Source organism: Hemiscyllium ocellatum, unplaced genomic scaffold (genome assembly GCF_020745735.1).
Source record: "Hemiscyllium ocellatum isolate sHemOce1 unplaced genomic scaffold, sHemOce1.pat.X.cur. scaffold_116_pat_ctg1, whole genome shotgun sequence".
Lineage (NCBI taxonomy): Eukaryota > Metazoa > Chordata > Chondrichthyes > Orectolobiformes > Hemiscylliidae > Hemiscyllium > Hemiscyllium ocellatum.
The window spans coordinates 1,012,544-1,023,691 of NW_026867694.1; the positions used below are offsets into that span (position 1 = coordinate 1,012,544).

Here is an 11,148-nt window from a genome sequence, read left to right on the forward strand (position 1 = left end):
AATTACTGAAATTGTTTGGTAGTGTTCCTAGCTCTGGACCAGAAGGTGTGGAGTCATGTCCTGCCTGTTGCAGAGGTATGTCACAGCATGTCATAACAGGCTGATGAACAAACCCACAGGAGAATAATGTTACAGCTTTATGGGTATTGCCGAGTGGTGCTCGTGTCCCTACCTCCGGGCACAAAGGTCAGGTGTAAATCCCACAGAAATGTCTCCTAATATATCTGAACAAACTGATTAAACTGGTTTAGAATTGTGACTTGATGGAGAAAGAATAGGTGTCGGTGTTGAATTTCAGCATTTATCCCGGGATTATTGAAAGTACAGCCATTCGTGTTGATTGAAGTCACATTTCACAGCAATAAAGGTATATAATATCAGAACGGTCATGGATAGGTTTTGTAGTCAAGTTTTTCCCCAGGTTAGGGGCATCCATAATTAGAGGACATTGGTGGAAAGTGAGAGGGGTAAGATTTTGAAGACGCCTAAGGGGCAGCTTTTCACACAGAGGGTGGTGTGTGTATGGAATGAGCTGCCAGACGAAGTCGTGGAGGCTGGTACAACTACATCATATAAAAGGCATCTGGATGCTGACAGACCTGCCGAGCTTTTCCAGCAATTTCTGTATTTGTTAAAACAAAACATTCATTTTAACACAGGTATCTGTGTTAGCTGTTTGGAATCAGAATTGGCTGGCCAGCAGAAGACAGCGAGTGGTAGTAGAAGGAAAATATTCTGCCTGGAAGTCTGTGGTGAGTGTGTTCCACAGGGCTCTGTCCTTGGGCCTCTACTGTTTGTATTTTTTGTTAATGACTTGGATGGGAGGATTGAAGGATGGGTCAGCAAGTTTGCAGATGTCACGACGGTTGGAGGTGTCGTTGACAGTATAGTGGGCTGTTGTAGGCTGCAGCGGGACATTGATAGGATGCAGAGATGGGCTGAGAGGTGGCAGATGGAGTTCAACCTGGATAAATGCGAGGTGATGCATTTTGGAAGGTCGAATTTGAAAGCTGAGTACAGGATTAAGGATAGAATTCTTGGCAGTGTGAAGGAACAGAGAGATATTTGTGTGAAGGTACATAGATCTCTTAAAATGGCCACCCAAATGGACAGGTTTGTTAAGAAAGCATATGATGTTTTGGCTTTCATTAACAGGGGAATTGAGTTTAAGAGCCGTGAGATCTTTATGCAGCTCTATAAAACTTTGGTTAGACTGCACTTGGAATACTGCGTCCAGTTCTGGTCGCCCTATTATAGGAAAGATGTGAATGCTTAGGAGAGGGTTCAGAGGAGGTTTACCAGGATGCTGCCTGGACTGGAGGGCTTATCTTATGAAGAGAGGTTGACTGAGCTCGGACTTCTTTCATTGGAGAAAGGGAGGAGGAGAGGGGACCTAATTGAGATATTCAAGATTATGAGAGGCATAGATAGTGTTGATAGCCAGAGACTATTTCCCAGGACAGAAATGACTAACACGAGGGGTCATAGTTTTAAGCTGGTTGGAGGAAAGTCTAGAGGGGATGTCAGAGGCGGGTTCTTTACACAGAGAGTTGTGAGAGCATGGAATGCGTTGCCAGCAGCAGTTGTGGAAGCGAGGTCATTGGGGATATTTAAGAGACTGCTGGACATGCATATGGTCACAGAAATGTGAGGGTGCTTACATGAGGATCAGTGGTCGGCACAACATGGTGGGCTGAAGGGCCTGTTCTGTGCTGGACTGTTCTATGTTCTATGTTCTATGTATTCTGAATACATTAAACATTTTATGTTTTCATGACGCCGGGACATATAAAAATATCTTCAAATTGACAGAGACCATTTTCTGCTCAGGGTATGGCTCTGTGTATGACAGCAGCAATGATGCACCGACATGGAACAGGGAATGTGATGGAGACATAGTTTGGACAATGTACAAGGAGACCTCACATTATGACATTATTGTGTGATTCAGCTCAGAGAGGGAGAAAATGTCATCTGCCCGAGAAGAAACGGCCTATTGCACTCTTTCTCTCTCCTTCATTATTCCTCATCACAGTAACATGTGCGAGCTAAAACAAAACTCTACTGTCATCATTACCATTCTTATTTTTATAGAATCCCTGCAGTGTGGAAACAAGCCCTTCGGCCCAACAAGTCCATACCAACCTTCCAAAGAGTAACCTTCCCATGGCCTTACAGTTACAACTGACTAGTGCACCGAAAGTAGAAATCTCTGAACACTATGGACTATTGAATTATACAGCTTTGGGCTGTGGGAGGAAACGGGAGCACCCATCAGAAGCTCACGCACGCAAGGGGAGAAGATGCAAACTCCACACAGATAGTCGCCGAGGCTGGAATTGAACTCATGCCCTTGATGCTGTGATGGAACAGTGCGAACTACTGAGCCACTGTGCTAACCTGGAACCTCCCGCCAGCCTAATGCAAAGGGAATTCAGCCAAATCCAACTCTCCCAGGATAAAATCCCATTGCTAGCAGCTGTGTGAGTACAATATCTTCAGAAGCAGAATAACATTTTGGACAATCTCGCAATTTTTCCTTTTGTCATTAGTTGCACTAATATTTGGACAAGGTTCTTTCAATGTGAAATTGCAGAATGTGTGTGTGTGTGTCAGTGTTTTTAGAAAGGGAAATATGGATTCTTTATTTGCAATATCCAAACAGTTTGCCATTCATCATTCCATCATAGTTGGAGTCACATTGCTCTGGATCATAAACGTGTTGTTTTAGCAGATTAAAGAACTAGCCTGACTTGTTCCTAAAACTGACCCTGACCCAGTCTGAGACCGATATCATCGGCTATATCACCGACCTGGTTACATTTAACATTTGTTGTGAGCAGTGGAGGAGTGGGACTAGAAAAGGAAACAGTGACCCGAAAAGCCGGGGAACTATAGACCGGTGAGCCTGATGTCAGTGGTGGGTAAGTTGTTGGAGGGGATCCTGAGGGATAGGATTTAGATTAACATTTGGGAAGGTAAGGGATGATCGGGGTAGACAACGTGGCTTTCTGCATGGGAAATCATGTCTCATTAATTTGATTGAGATTATGAAGAGGTGACAAAGATGATTGATGAAGGCAGTTTGGTAGATATTGTCAATATGGACCTCAGCAAGGTGTTCATTACATTCCGATTGGTAGATCAGTAAGATTCGGTCACATGGGATACAGAGGAAGCTAATCACAATTGGCTTGAAGGAAGAGGGGTATTTTTTCAGACTGGAGGCTTGTGAGCAGCAGTGTGCTGTAAGAATCAGGACTGAGTTCACTGCATTTCATCATTTATGTCAAGGATTTAGATGTGGATATTGGGGCCATAGATAGTAAGTTTAAAGACGACATCAGAAAGGTGCTGTAGTAGATTATCTCAGAGTACAACGAGACCACAAATAGATGGAACAAAGGGTCAAGGAGTGACAGATGAAGTTTAGTTTAGATAAATACAAGGTTACGCATTTTGGGAAGGTACATCAGGGGAGAAATGATACACTTAATGGTAAGGTCCTGGTGAGTGTTGTGAAACAAACGGACATAGGGCTGCAGGTACATTGTTCCTTGAAAGTGGAGTTGAATGCAGACAGTGCGGTACAGAACACTTTACAAATTTGCCTTAATCAGTCAGAGCATTGAGTATAGGAGTTGTGGTGGCATGTTGTATCTGTACAGGATGTTGGTGAGGCCACTGTAAGAATACTGCGTACAACTCGGTTTTCTGCAGAAAAGATTTACATGGATGTCCCAGGACTGGAGGTTTGAGCTTTAGGTAGAGGTTGATTAGTTTGAGGTGTTTCTCCCTGGGGTGTCAGAGGCTGAAGGGTGACATTATAGAGGTTTATAAAATCATCAGGGACATGGATATTCTGAACAGCCACGTTCTGCTCCCCAGGATAGGGGAGTCCAGAACAGGAGAGCATAGGTTGAAGGGGAGAGGGCGAATGATTTAGAAGGGACCTGAAGATAAATGTTTCACACAGAGAGTGGTGTGCGTACAGAAAGTGCTTTCAGAGGAAGTGCTGAAGGCAGTTACAATCGCACATTTAAAAAGTATCTGAAAGAGGAGGGATATTGGCCAAATGCTGGTAAATGGGACTGGATCAGATTTGAAATCTCAACAGAGTGAACAGATTGGACTAACGGGTCTGTTTCCGTTCTGTATGACTCTCTGATTCTATAAGAGGGATAACGAACAATTCTGAAAGTACCGTTCAAATCCGAATCCTCTTCACTGGAAGTTTATCGTGCCTCTACGTTCACATTGATTTAAAGTTGCGTTAGTGAAATATATGACAGAGAACTGAGTCATGGATAATGGGACGCAGACAGGAAAGTGGGGCTGAGACCCCAACCTGATCAGCTAGAATCTTAGTGCCTGGTGGAGAAGGTTCAACGTATCTAATGACTCACTCCTGTCCCTCAATCCCGTGGTCCTGTGTTCCATTCAGCCCATTAAACCTGTTAGGCAGGAGCATTTAGAGGCTACTTACTTCTATAACCTGTTGCACAGAAACAGAGGAGATCATTCAGCCCTTCAAGACTGTCCCACACCCGTTGAGGTGATTTGGGAAATGTAATTGTAAAACCCAGGCTGGGTATGAAAGAGCCCCTCATCTCTCTTTACAGAACTTCCCCTCTCTGAAACTTATGCTCAATTAGCTGGTCATATTGTAGACCCAAATTCATGATGAATACAGCCCCCATATCTCACCCAGCGATGGCTCACAAAATCCTCTGGTCTCCTGACGGCAACATTCAATAACAGAACATTCATGAAAATAACACCCACTAACTTTCCAACAACAGAATGTGAGAACATCAGACACAGGGGCAGGTCGTTCACTCCCCAAACCTGCCTTGTCCTCCACTAAGATCTTGACTGATCTGCTCTTGGTCTCAAATCCTCTTTCATACCCAATTCATCATCGCCCTCACCTCTCTGACAGGACACAAGGGGTCAGGTAAAAATGACTGGCCCTGATATCAAGGCTTCTGTTGACATCAAGAGCTTAACAAATCTGAACTTAATGGGAATCAGAGAAAACTCTCCAGTGTTTGGAGTCAACATGACACAAAGGAAGATGTTCACCATCTCAGTCCTGGGTCACCTGTTTGGAAAATCCTCAGGGAAGCTTCCTCTTCACAAACATCTTCAGCTGCTTCATCAATGTCTCCCCGCCCACACCCTCCCCACCATAAGATCCGAAGTGGGGGTGGTCACTGAGGATTCCACAATTTGACGCCCCCGTCAGCTCCTGAACTGGACTGTGTCCATGTGCAGCAAGACATGGACTCCATTGAGGCTTGTGCTTTTAAAGAGTCCATAACATTCATATAAAGGATTGCCACAGTAAAATAAGAGATCATTCCGCACCTCTCACTGGTTTCACAGGAATATGAGGAAGTCGTTCAGCCCATTGATACTATTGGAGAAGAACAGGGACAGCCCATTCAGTGCCATTAGATTACTTACAGTGTGGAAACAGGCCCTTCGGCCCAACAAGTCAACACCGACCCGCCGAAGCGCAACCCACCCATACCCCTACATTTGCCCCTTACCTAACACTACAGGCAATTTAGCATGGCCAATTCACCTAACCTGCACATCTTTGGACTGTGGGAGGAAACCGGAGCACCCGGAGGAAATCCACACAGACACGCGGAGAACGTGCAAACTCCACACAGTCAATCGCCTGAGGCGGGAATTGAACCCGGGTCTCTGGCGCTGTGAGGCAGCAGTGCTAACCACTGTGCCACCGTGCCGCCCGTAACGTATTTATATTGGACAAGTTAACATATTACTCAGGAAGAGAAGGATTCTAGTGTGATGGGCCACACCAGAACCCCTCGACAATATTTGAAGGCGGTAGCCTAGACTCTAATGTTTTCTTATTTTAAAGAAAATGTAAAGTGTCTGTTCCAGATGCAATGTGAGTGGTCAAACAACTCGGTGTGAAGCATAACACCATTTATGTAAACACGATAGATGAAATAAAACCAAAGAAAGAAGAATTTAGAATAACGTATTTATATTGGACAAGTTAACAGAATAATAGATCTAGGACCTAATACTAATGAACTGTTCCAATACTGGAAAATCACATGAACACAACCCTTGGCAAAAAGGAATATTCAGACACTGAATGACACAAATATTTCTCCAATTCCGGATTTAAAAACAGCACCAAGAGAAAGTCCATAGAGAGTAACTGCCAGGAGACATTCACTAAAGTTTTCAACTCGGTGGAGACCCCAATAATTTCTGATGTTACTGAGAAACCAAAACCCAGAAATCCTAATCTGTGAGAGCTGACCATACCCATTCCATCTGCATTAAAATAAACCTAAGGCCTCACTAGTTATTTACTCAAGTGGTCCTAACAAGCCAGCTTGGTAACAGTCATTCAATCTCTCTCGTAAAAGAAACCAGAACAAAATAACCTCTTAAAGCTATAGCATCATCACACTAGTCAGCACATCGAGCTGTCATACAGGAACTAGGGATAACCAGTCAGGCCCTTGGCCGTGTCCAATCGGACGAGGAAGAAGCCAGTCAGTCCCTTGAGTGACTTACACAGGAACAGTAGGAGGCCATTCCCACCTCAATGCACTTACACAGGGGCAGAATGAGGTAATTGATGCTGATTCCTGATGAATGTCTTATGCTCGAAACGTCGATTCTCCTGCTGTGCTTTTCCAGCAAACCACTGTCTACTCTGATCTTCAGCATCAACAATCCTCGCTGTCTCCTAACTGATGCTCTAACGTGGTGAACAAGTGGAGCAGAGGCTGCACAGACAGACTGCTCCACGTTGTTCTTCTTAGCTCCGTCTGTCATGATACACACACGTGGGACTTTAACGTGATTTTCTCGCGGTAAGGAGGGAAGCCATATGTGTTGTGTGAAGTCACAAGAAGGCACCTTCCACCTCCGAGAAGCCAGCCTTGTGTTCTCTGTGTAGCGTGGAAGTGGATGGGAATGGCTACCTGTTTCAGAATGAAGGTATTGTGGCTGCTGTTGTGTATTGTGAACAACATGGCGTTCAGTACAGATTCACTCGCCGGCTGCACAATAACGTGGGGAGAGTTAATGTAGGCATATAAACTATTAGGAAAGTCACGTTAGACTGATGTATGGACTCTCTAAGTTCAAATAATGCTGATCTTGTTCATGTTGATCTTGTCTAGTGCATGTCCTGTTCAGTGTAACCTGTGTGCCTTACTCTGTCCAAGTCTATTTCCACCCTATGATCTGTCTGGCCATGTTTACTATGATCTTCCTCCACTGCTCATAAATAAAGTGTTTCCCTGTACTGAGGTACACATGACAATAAATCAAACCAACCAATCCTGGGTAAAGTATGAATTTCTCACCCTGTCCATGTCTCTTTTGGAAGTAAGTGATCGCTGTCACTCCTCGTGTTTAACGTCACCGTTTCTTCTTCTCTCACAGTTGTACTGATTAAACACTCAGCTTCTTCACTCTATCCTCGTGATACCATCACCCGTGTCTGTGGTAAGGAGATCATTCCTTACAAAGGAGATCAAATCCGTAGGGAGTGTCCCAACCACGCTCTCAGCAAGGCCCTACAACAGCAGGAAGATGGCATTACTTATGTACTTGAATCATCTTACAATGAAGGACAGCATACCACTGACTGCACCCATTACTTACACAGGGTTTGATTCAGAGCAGTCAGCATAGACTTGTGAGTGGGAGATCATGCTTCCCAAATTTGTTAGAGTTCGTTGATGAAGTGACCAAGCAGGTTGATGAGGGATGAGCAGTAACCATAGTCTCTATGGATATCAGTAAGGCCTTTGATAAAGTTCCACAGGGCAGGCTGCTCTGGAGAGTTACATCTCGTGGAATGCTGGGGGAACCGGCCAATTGGATACACAGTTGGCTTGATGGTAGGAAGCGGAGGGTTTAGTGGAAGGGTGTTTGTCAGACTGGAGGCTGGGTCCATTGCTGTTTGTTATCTATGATTTGGTTGAGAATGTACAAGGTATGATTTGTAAGTTTACAGATGACACTAAAGTAATTGGGAGCATGATCAGTGAGGAAGTTTATCAGAAATTGCAGCAGGACCTTAATCAGGCGGGGAAGTGGGCCGAGAAATGGCAAATGGAATTTAATATAGATGCGTGAGGTCTTGCATTTTAGAATCTCAAATCAAGGTAGGAGTTGCACGGCGAATGGGAGGGCCTTAAGGGGTGTAGTGGGCAGAGAGACCTTGGTATGCAGGTGCACGGTTCTCTGAGAGTGGAGTCACATGTAGACAGGGCAGTGAAGAAGGCATTTGGCACACTGACATTCATCAGGCCGGACATTGAGTATGGAAGTTGGGAATTTATGTTGCAGTTATACAGGACTTTGGTAAGGCCGCACTTGGAGTATTGTGTTCAGGTTTTGTCACTTTGTTATAGGGAACACGTGTCTATCTCCTAAGGAAGTTATTACGGTACCTTGCTGTGGCAACCAACAGGGTACCCTTCGTTTTTCAGTACTTCCCAGGAGCTGAAAAACTATGCCATGTTCTTCGTGACCTGCAACACATTATCAACGAGGATGAGCACCTCACCAAGACCTTCCCCACACCTCCACTGCTTGCCTTTAAACAACCGCCAAACCTCAAACAGATCATATGTTCGCAGCAAGCTGCCCAGCTTTCAGGACAGCGCCATACAACCCTGTCATGGTAGGCGCTGCAAGTCCTGTCAGAATGTGGACATGGGTATTACCATTACATGTGAGGACACCTCCCACCATGTACGTGGCAGGTACTCATGTGACTCAGCCAACATTGTCTATATCATACATTGCAGGCAAGAGCGCCCAGAGGCATGGTACATTGGGGAAACCGAGCAAAGACTATGGCAACAGATGAATGGGCACCACACAGCAATCAACAGACAGAAGTGTTGCCTCCCAGTTGGGACACTTCTGCGGTACAGGACATTCGACCTCGGACCTTCGGGTGACCATCCTCCAAGGCAGACTTCAGGACAGGCAACAGCGAAAAGTAGCCAAGCAGGGGCTGATAGTTAAGTTCAGTACCCATAGGGAGGGCCTCAACTGGGCCCTTGGGTTCATCATACTACAGGTGACCACCATTGCACTATATACACACACAGACACACTTACACACACACAAGCACACAGAGTCACTCCTATACACACACATACACACGGACACACATATACACAGACACACACAGACACTCACGCACACACTTACAGACACACACACTCCCATACTCAGACATGCATCCTCTCAGAGACTGAGACCACTCTACACTCATGCAGGCACATATACCCTCTCTCTCACAGACACTCGCAAACCCCCACCCCAGACACATACACACTACCACACTCACACATGCACCCCCTCACAGAAGTAAGACACTCTGCAATCACTGCACACACATGTACACTCTCTCTCACACTTACAACCCCCCCCCCCAAGCCACTCAGACATACACACAGACAGACACAAAGACCCACATGTGCACATACATTTTGTGGGGTGAATTTGTACTTGCAGAGTTACATTGCACTTTGCTCAAAAACAGTAAAACTCTGTTATCTGACTTTTTAGGTTAGAATCGATCTAAAATCATGGCATAGACAGAGAACACAGGGCGCTAACACCTTCTACATATTGTGTAACGAACCCAATTGTTACAGTTAACCTGAGAATGCAACTTTAAAAAAAAGGTTTTTTGATTTACACACGGAAGAAGCTAAACTATCATGGTTTTCGAACAGATGAAAGACTCAACAATCAAGGTAATTTTCAATGTGTAGTTTCAGTTACATCATACTGTAATTTTTTGCTATAAATGCTGTGCCTTACAATTTTGTCCCCCACAATCACCTGAAGAAGGTGCGGTTCTTTGAAAGCTAGTGTGCTTCCAATTAAACCTGTTGGACTATAACCTGGTGTTGTGTGATTTTTAACTTAGTACACCCCAGTCCAACACTGGCATTTCCAAATCATGATTACTGTGAAGTGGAATCATATTAATCGTTCTCCAGTACTCTGGCACCTCGCCTAGTCAGATTCTAAACAAAATTAATGTTAGAGGTCATCTCGCCATGGGTTATTCATGCTCTTCTCAAGCATTATTGTGAGATTTTCTCTAGATCTCCCGTTATGCATGTGGAGTAGAGAAGGACAATGATTTTAGACAATGCTGTGTATTACCCTAGAGAGCTTGAGACTGCCCTAAACTGGGTGGGAACCTTTCAGCACCCTGGTAATGTTTTTGCTGCCTCTGTACAGGATCTTAGTGAGATGACACTGGAGTAGTGTGTAAAGAATTTTTCTACTCAATGAAGAAAGTGTATTGTTATATTGGAAGGAGCTCAGAGATGGTTCCCTCAACTGATTCCTGCAAAGAAAATGTCTTAGGATGGAGAGATAGCAGGAAAGTGGTACAGAGGCCGCGATAACATCAGCCATGATTGTATTCAATGGCGGAGCTGGTTCGAGAGGTTGAATTCCTGACTGATGCTCCTCATCCATACTCAGCCTTTCGACCGTGTTACACAGTATAGAGGGAGGACTGTCTATCAAACAGGAAGCAGGCTCTCCGGATAAGTCAGTCTTAATCAGTTTGTCAGAATGTCACCAGTGGAGTCACACAGTGACCACTGCGGGGATCTCAACTATTTACAATCTATATCAATGATCAGGAGGTTAGAACAGATATCCAGATACTGAGTTTGGTGATGTCGCTTGGATAAGCAAGAGATTAAATTATCAAGAGAGGGTGGAGTGTCTGCAAATAGATACAGAAAGTTCAAGGCAATGGATAATAATTTGGAAGGAGCAATACAACATAATATAACCTGTAATTTCATTTACAGGAATAATGGAAGGCAGTATGTTACTGAAATGGAGAGGGATTACAGGACTCAGTGATACTGGGTATTGGGGGATTCACTGAGACCCGTTCGGACATGGAAGGTTTTGCTCCATTCCTGATCGTCTGCTCATTGACACTCCAAGTGACCACATTGCTCTCCGTACACATAGAATATTTTGATGTGGTTGGTTGGTGGTGGGGATGGTGTTTTGAAATGTGTATCAAGGGGATGGCCTTTATCCAAGATACAATTATTCCTTTCTACATGGAGACCCGT

The 11,148-nt window shown here is 44.5% G+C and overlaps 1 long non-coding RNA gene across 1 annotated transcript; it reads left to right on the forward strand.

The window, feature by feature from the left end:
• Positions 1–662: 662 nt before the first annotated feature.
• LOC132809399 (uncharacterized) lies at positions 663–9,938 on the forward strand. Its single transcript, XR_009642287.1, has 3 exons — positions 663–752; positions 2,095–2,483; positions 8,826–9,938. It is a non-coding gene; the product is annotated as an uncharacterized LOC132809399 (long non-coding RNA).
• The last annotated feature ends 1,210 nt before the right edge of the window (positions 9,939–11,148 follow it).